Source organism: Hypanus sabinus (genome assembly GCF_030144855.1).
Source record: "Hypanus sabinus isolate sHypSab1 chromosome 31 unlocalized genomic scaffold, sHypSab1.hap1 SUPER_31_unloc_4, whole genome shotgun sequence".
NCBI classification, from domain to species: domain Eukaryota; kingdom Metazoa; phylum Chordata; class Chondrichthyes; order Myliobatiformes; family Dasyatidae; genus Hypanus; species Hypanus sabinus.
The window spans coordinates 8,625-17,500 of NW_026778956.1; positions in this window are offsets into that span (position 1 = coordinate 8,625).

Consider the following 8,876-nt stretch of genomic DNA (forward strand, 5'->3'; position numbering starts at 1 on the left):
ACCCCTCTCCCTCCTCCCGGTGACACGGTTCACCCCTCTCCGTCCCGGTGACACGGTTCACCCCTCTCCCTCCTCCCGGTGACACGGTTCACCCCTCTCCCTCCTCCCGGAGACACGGTTCACCCCTCTCCTCCTCCCGGTGACACGGTTCACCCCTCTCCCTCCTCCCGGTGACACGGTTCACCCCTCTCCCTCCTCCCGGAGACACGGTTCACCCCTCTCCCTCCTCCCGGTGACACGGTTCACCCCTCTCCCTCCTCCCGGTGACACGGTTCACAACCTCCCTCCTCCCGGTGACACGGTTCACCCTCTCCCTCCTCCCGGTGACACGGTTCACCCCTCTCCCTCCTCCCGGTGACACGGTTCACCCCTCTCCCTCCTCCCGGAGACACGGTTCACCCTCTCCCTCCTCCCGGTGACACGGTTCACCCCTCTCCCTCCTACCGGTGACACGGTTCACCCCTCTCCCTCCTCCCGGTGACTCGGTTCATCCCCTCCTCCTCCCGGTGACACGGTTCACCCATCTCCCTCCTCCCGGTGACACGGTTCACCCATCTCCCTCCTCCCGGTGACACGGTTCACCCCTCTCCCTCCTCCCGGTGACACGGTTCACCCCTCTCCCTCCTCCGGTGACACGGTTCACCCCTCTCCCTCCTCCCGGTGACACGGTTCACCCTCTCCCTCCTCCCGGTGACACGGTTCACCCTCTCCCCTCCTCCCGGTGACACGGTTCACACCTCTCCGTCCTCCCGGTGACACGGTTCACCCATCTCCATTCTCCCGGTGACACGGTTCACCCCTCTCCCTCCTCCCGGTGACACGGTTCACCCTCTCCCTCCTCCCGGTGACACGGTTCACCCCTCTCCATCCTCCCGGTGACACGGTTCACCCGCTCCCTCCTTCCGGTGACACGGTTCACCCCTCTCCCTCCTCCCGGTGACACGGTTCACCCCTCTCCCTCCTCCGGTGACGCGGTTCACCCCTCTCCGTCCTCCCGGTGACGCGGTTCACCCCTCTCCCTCCTCCCGGTGACGCGGTTCACCCCTCTCCCTCCTCCCGGTGACGCGGTTCACCCCTCCCCTCCTCCCGGTGACACGGTTCACCCCTCCGCATCCTCCCGGTGACAGGGTTCACCCCTCTCCATGCTCCCGGTGACAGGGTTCACCCCTCTCCCTCCTCCCGGTGACACGATTCACCCCTCTCCCTCCTCCCGGTGACATGGTTCACCGCTCTCCCTCCTCCGGTGACACGGTTCACCCCCTCTCCCTCCCCCCGGTAACAGGGTTCACCCCTCTCCCTCCCCCCGGTGACACGGTTCAACCCTCTCCCTCCTCCCGGTGACACGGTTCACCCCTCTCCCTCCTCCCGGTGACACGGTTCACCCCTCTCCATTCTCCCGGTGACACGGTTCACCCTTCTCCATTCTCCCGGTGACACGGTTTCACCCCTCTCCATTCTCCCGGTGACACGGTTCACCCCTCCCCCTCCTCCCCGGTGACACGGTTCACCCCTCTCCCTCCTCCCGGTGACACGGTTCACCCCTCTCCCTCCCGGTGACACGGTTCACCCCTCTCCCTCCTCCCGGTGACACGGTTCACCACTCTCCTCCTCCCGGTGACACGGTTCACCCCTCTCCCTCCTCCCGGTGACACGGTTCACCCCTCTCCCCTCCTCCCGGTGACACGGTTCACCCCTCTCCCTCCTCCCGGTGACGCGGTTCACCCCTCTCCGTCCTCCGGTGACCCGGCTCACCCCTCTCCCTCCTCCCGTTGACACGGTTCACCACTCTCCTCCTCCCGGTGACGCGGTTCACCCCCTCCCTCCTCCCGGTGACGCGGTTCACCCCTCTCCCTCCTCCCGGTGACGCGGTTCACCCCTCTCCCTGCTCCCGGTGACGCGGTTCACCCCTCTCCCTCCTCCCGGTGGAGCGGTTCACCCCTCTCCCTCCTCCGGTGACGCGGTTCACCCCTCTCCCTCCTCCCGGTGACAGCGTTCACCCCTCTCCCTCCTCCCGGTGACACGGTTCACCCCTCTCCTCCTCCCGGTGACACGGTCACCCCTCTCCCTCCTCCCGGTGACACGGTTCACCCCTCTCCCTCCTCCCGGTGACACGGTTCACCCCTCTCCCTCCTGCCGGTGACGCGGTTCACCCCTCTCCCTCCTCCCGGTGGAGCGGTTCACCCCTCTCCCTCCTCCCGGTGACGCGGTTCACCCCTCTCCCTCCTCCCGGTGACGCGGTTCACCACTCTCCGTCGTCCCGGTGACCCGGTTTCACCCCTCTCCCTCCTCCCGTTGACACGGTTCACCACTCTCCCTCCTCCCCGGTGACGCGGTTCACCCTCTCCCTCCTCCCGGTGACGCGGTTCACCCCTCTCCGTCCTCCCGGTGACGCGGTTCACCTCTCTCCCTCCTCCCGGTGACAGCGTTCACCCCTCTCCCTCCTTCCGGTGACACGGTTCACCCCTCTCCCTGCTCCCGGTGACACGGTTCACCCCTCTCCCTCCTCCAGGTGACGCGGTTCACCCCTCTCCCTCCTCCCGGTGACAGCGTTCACCCCTCTCCCTCCTCCCCGGTGACACGGTTCACCCTCTCCCTCCTCCCGGTGACACGGTTCACCCCTCTCCTCCTCCCGGTGACACGGTTCACCCCTCTCCCTCCTCCCGGTGACGCGGTTCACCCCTCTCCGTCCTCCCGGTGACCCCGTTCACCCCTCTCCCTCCTCCCGTTCACACGGTTCACCACTCTCCCTCCTCCCGGTGATGCGGTTCACCCTCTCCCAGCTCCCGGTGACGCGGTTCACCCCTCTCCCTGCTCCCGGTGACGCGGTTCACACCTCTCCCTATTCCCGGTGACGCGGTTCACCCCTCTCCCTCCTGCCGGTGACGCGGTTCACCCCTCTCCCTCCTCCCGGTGGAGCGGTTCACCCCTCTCCCTCCTCCCGGTGACGCGGTTCACCCCTCTCCCTCCTCCCGGTGACAGCGTTCACCCCTCTCCCTCCTCCCGGTGACACGGTTCACCCATCTCCCTGCTCCCGGTGACACGGTTCACCCCTCTCCCTCCTCCCGTTGACACCCTCTCCCTGCTCCCGGTGACACGGTTCACCCCTCTCCCTCCTCCCGGTGACACGGTTCACCCCTCTCCCTCCTCCCGGTGACACGGTTCACCCCTCTCCCTCCTCCCGGTGACGCGGTTCACCCCTCTCCGTCCTCCCGGTGACCCGGTTCACCCCTCTCCCTCCTCCCGGTAACACGGTTCACCCCTCTCCCTCCTCCCGGTGACACGGTTCAACCCCTCTCCCTCCTCCCGGTGACGCGGTTCACCCCTCTCCCTCCTCCCGGTGACGCGGTTCACCCCTCTCCCTGCTCCCGGTGACGCGGTTTACACCTCTCCCTCCTCCCGGTGACGCGGTTCACCCCTCTCCCTCCTGCCGGTGACGCGGTTCACCCCTCTCCCTCCTCCCGGTGACGCGGTCACCCCTCTCCTCCCGGTGACGCGGTTCACCCCTCTCCCTCCTCCCGGTGACGCGGTTCACCCCACTCCCTCCCCCCGGTGACGCGGTTCACCCCTCTCCCTCCTCCCCGGTGACGCGGTTCACCCCACTCCCTCCTCCCGGTGACGCGGTTCACCCCTCTCCCTCCTCCCGGTGACACTGTTCACCCCTCTCCCTCCTCCCGGTGACACGGGTGCACCCTCTCCCTCCTCCCGGTGACACGGTTCACCCCCTCCCTCCTCCCGGTGACACGGTTCACCCCTCTCCCTCTCCCGGTGACACGGTTCACCCCTCTCCCTCCTCCCGGTGACACGGTTCACCCCACTCCGTCCTCCCGGTGACACGGTTCACCCCTCTCCCTCCTCCCGGTGACACGGTTCACCCCTGTCCCTCCTCCCGTGACACGGTTCACCCCTCTCCCTCCTCCCGGTGACACGGTTCACCACTCTCCCTCCTCCCGGAGACACGGTTCACCCCTCTCCGTCCTCCGGTGACACGGTTCACCCTCTCCTCCTCCCGGTGACACGGTTCACGCACTCTCCCTCCTCCCGGTGACAGGGTTCACCCTCTCCCCTCCTCCCGGTGACACGGTTCACCCCTCTCCCTCCTCCCGGTGACACGGTTCACACCTCTCCGTCCTCCCGGTGACACGATTCACCCATCTCCCTCCTTCCGGTGACACGGTTCACCCCTCTCCGTCATCCGGGTGACACGGTTCACCCCTCTCCCTCCTCCGGTGACACGGTTCACCCATCTCCCTCCTCCCGGTGACACGGTTCACCCATCTCCCTCCTCCCGGTGACACGGTTCACCCCTCTCCCTCCTCCCGGTGACACGGTTCACCCCTCTCCCTCCTCCCGGTGACACGGTTCACACCTCTCCGTCCTCCCGGTGACACGGTTCACCCATCTCCATCCTCCCCGGTGACAGCGTTCACTCCCTCTCCCTCCTCCGGTGACACGTTTCACCCCTCTCCCTCCTCCCGGTGACACGGTTCACCCGTCTCCCTCCTCCGGTGACACGGTTCACCCCTCTCCGTCCTCCCGGTGACACGGTTCACCCCTCTCCCTCCTCCCGGTGACACGGTTCACCCCTCTCCCTCCTCCCGGAGACACGGTTCACCCCTCTCCCTCCTCCCGGAGACACGGTTCACCCCTCTCCCTCCTCCCGTGACACAGTTCACCCCTCTCCCTCCTCCGGTGACACGGTTCACCCCTCTCCCTCCTCCCGGAGACACGGTTCACCCCTCTCCTCCTCCCGGTCACCACGGTTCACCCCTCTCCCTCCTCCCGGTGACACGGTTCACAACTCCCTCCTCCCGATGACACGGTTCACCCCTCTCCCTCCTCCCGGTGACACGGTTCACCCTCTCCCTCCTCCCGGTGACACGGTTCACCCCTCTCCCTCCTCCCGGAGACACGGTTCACCCCTCTCCCTCCTCCCGGTGACACGGTTCACCCCTCTCCTCCTACCGGTGACACGGTTCACCCCTCTCCCTCCTCCCGGTGACTCGGTTCACCCCCTCCCTCCTCCGGTGACACGGTTCACCCATCTCCCTCCTCCCGGTGACACGGTTCACCCATCTCCCTCCTCCCGGTGACACGGTTCACCCCTCTCCCTCCTCCTGGTGACACGGTTCACCCCTCTCCTCCTCCGGTGACACGGTTCACCCCTCTCCTCCTCCCGGTGACACGGTTCACCCCTCTCCCTCCTCCCGGTGACACGGTTCACCCTCTCCCTCCTCCCGGTGACACGGTTCACACCTCTCCGTCCTCCCGGTGACACGGTTCACCCATCTCCAACCTCCCGGTGACAGCGTTCACCCCCTCTCCCTCCTCCCGGTGACACGGTTCACCCTCTCCCTCCTCCCGGTGACACGGTTCACCCCTCTCCCTCCTCCCGGTGACACGGTTCACCCCTCTCCATCCTCCCGGTGACACGGTTCACCCCTCTCCCTCCTCCCGGTGACACGGTTCACCCCACTCCCTCCTCCCGGTGACACGGTTCACCCCTCTCCCTCCTCCCGGTGACACGGTTCACACCTCTCCGTCCTCCCGGTGACACGGTTCACCCCTCTCCCTCCTCCCGGTGACACGGTTCACAACCTCCCTCCTCCCCGGTGACACGGTTCACCCCTCTGCCTTCTCACGGTGACACGGTTCACGCCTCTCCCTCCTCCCGGTGACTCGGTTCACCCCTCTCCCTCCTCCCGGTGACACGGTTCACCCCTCTCCCTCCTCCCGGTGACTCGTTTCACCCCTCTCCCTCCTCCCGGTGACACGGTTCACCTCTCTCCCTGCTCCCGGTGACACGGTTCACGCCCTCCCTTCTCCCGGTGACACGGTTCACCCCTCTCCCTCCTCCCGGTGACACGGTTCACCACTCTCCCTCCTCCCGGTGACACGGTTCACCCCTCTCCTTCCCCCCGCTGACACGGTTCACCCCTCTCCCACCTGCCGGTGACGCGGTTCACCCCTCTCCCTCCTCCGGTGACGCGGTTCACCCTCACTCTCCTCCCGGTGACGCGGTTCACCCCCTCCCTCCCGGTGACGCGGTTCACCCCTCTCCCTCCTCCCGGTGACACGGTTCACCCCTCTCCCTCCTCCCGGTGACACGGTTCAGCCCTCTCCCTCCTCCCGGTGACACGGTTCACCCTCTCCCTCCTCCCGGTGACTCGGTTCACCCCTCTCCCTCCTCCCGGTGACACGGTTCACCCCTCTCCCTCCTCCCGGTGACAGGGTTCACCCCTCTCCCTCCTCCCGTGACGCGGTTCACCCCTCTCCGTCCTCCCGTGACCCGGTTCACCCCTCTCCCTCCTCCCGGTGACCGGGTTCACCCCTCTCCCTCGTCCCGGTGACACGGTTCACCACTCTCCCTCCTCCCGGTGACTCGGTTCACCCCTCTCCCTCCTCCCGGTGACACGGTTCACCCCTCTCCCTCCTCCCGGTGACAGGGTTCACCCCTCTCCCTCCTCCGGTGATACGGTTCACCCCTCTCCCTCCTCCCGGTGACACGGTTCACCCCTCTCCCTCCTCCGGTGACACGGTTCACCACTCTCCCTCCTCCCGGTGACTCGGTTCACCCTTCTCCCTCCTCCCGGTGACACGGTTCACCCCTCTCCCTCCTCCCGGTGACAGGGTTCACCCCTCTCCCTCCTCCCGGTGACGCGGTTCACCCCTCTCCCTCCTCCCGGTGACAGCGTTCACCCCTCTCCCTCCTCCCGGTGACGCGGTTCACCCCTCTCCCTCCTCCCGGTGACGCGGTTCACCCCTCTCCATTCTCCCGGTGACGCGGTTCACCCCTCTCCATTCTCCCGGTGACGCGGTTCACCCCTCTCCATTCTCCCGGAGATGCGGTTCACCCCCTCTCCATTCTCCGGTGACGCGGTTCACCCCTCTCCATTCTCCCGGTGACGCGGTTCACCACTCTCATTTCTCCCGGTGACACAGGTCACCCCTCTCCCTCCTCCCGGTGACACGGGTCACCCCTCTCCCTCCTCCCGGTGACACGGTTCACCCCTCTCCCTCCTCCGGTGACACGGTTCACCCCTCTCCATTCTCCCGGTGACGCGGTTCACCCCTCTCCATTCTCCGGAGACGCGGTTCAGCCCTCTCCATTCTCCCGGTGACGCGGTTCACCCCTCTCCCTCCTCCCGGTGACACGGTTCACCCCTCTCCCTCCTCCCGGTGACACGGTTCACGCCTCTCCTCCTCCCGGTGACACGTTTCACCCATCTCCATTCTCCGAAGACATGTTTCACCCCTCTCCTCCTCCCGGTGACACGGTTCATCCCTCTCCCTCCGGTGACACGGTTCACCCCTCTCCCTCCTCCCGGTGACGCGGTTCACACCTCTCCCTCCTCCCGGTGACGCGTTTCACACCCCTCTCCCTCCTCCCGGTGACACGGTTCACCCTCTCTCTCCTCCCGGTGACACGGTTCTCCCCTCTCCTCCTCCCGGTGACACGGTTCTCCCCTCTCCCTCCTCCCGGTGACAACGGTTCACACCTCTCCCTCCTCCCGGAGACATGGTTCACCCCTCTCCCTCCTCCCGGTGACACGGGTCACCCCCTCCCTCCTCCCGGTGACACGGGTCTCCCCCTCCCTCCTCCCGGTGACACGGTTCACCCCTCTCCCTCCTCCCGGAGACATGGTTCACCCCTCTCCCTCCTCCCGGAGACATGGTTCACCCCCTCCCTCCTCCGGTGACACGGGTCACCCCTCTCCCTCCTCCCGGTGACACGGTTCACCCCTCTCCCTCCTCCCGGTGATACGGTTCACCCCTCTCCCTCCTCCCGGTGACACGGTTTACCCCTCTCCATTCTCCCGGTGACACGGTTCACCCCTCTCCATTCTCCCGGTGACGCGGTTCACCCCTCTCCTTTCTCCCGGAGACGCGGTTCACCCCTCTCCATTCTCCCGTGACGCGGTTCATCCCCTCCATTCTCCCGGTGACACGGGTCACCCCTCTCCCTCCTCCCGGTGACACGGTGCACCCCTCTCCCTCCTCCCGGTGACACGGTTCACCCTCTCCCTCCTCCCGGTGACACGGTTCACCCCTCTCCATTCTCCCGGTGACGCGGTTCACCCTCTCCCTCCTCCCGGTGACACGTTCACCCCTCTCCCTCCTCCCGGAGACATGGTTCACCCCCTCCCTCCTCCGGTGACACGGGTCACCCCTCTCCCTCCTCCCGGTGACACGGTTCACCCCCTCTCCCTCCTCCCGGTGATACGGTTCACACCCTCTCCCTCCTCCCGGTGACACGGTTCACCCCTCTCCATTCTCCCGGTGACACGGTTCACCCCTCTCCATTCTCCCGGTGACGCGGTTCACCCCTCTCCTTTCTCCGGAGACGCGGTTCACCCCTCTCCATTCTCCCGGTGACGCGGTTCACCCCCTCCATTCTCCCGGTGACACGGGTCACCCCCTCTCCCTCCTCCCGGTGACACGGTTCACCCCTCTCCCTCCTCCCGGTGACACGGTTCACCCCTCTCCTCCTCCCGGTGACACGGTTCACCCCTCTCCATTCTCCCGGTGACGCGGTTCACCCCCTCTCCATTCTCCCGGAGACGCGGTTCACCCCTCTCCATTCTCCCGGTGACACGGTTCACCCCTCTCCATTCTCCCGGTGATGCGGTTCACCCCTCTCCATTCTCCCGGAGACACGGTTCACCCTTCTCCGTCCTCCCGTGACACGGTTCACCCCTCTCCATCCTCCGGTGACACGGTTCACCCCTCTCCTCCTCCGGTGACTCGGTTCACCCCCTCTCCCTCCTCCCGGTGACTCGGTTCACCCCTCTCCCTCCACCCGTTGAAACGGTTCACTCCTCTCCCTCTCCGTCCCCATTGAGGGTCAGTGTGTGTGTGTATGCGTGATACTGTATCTG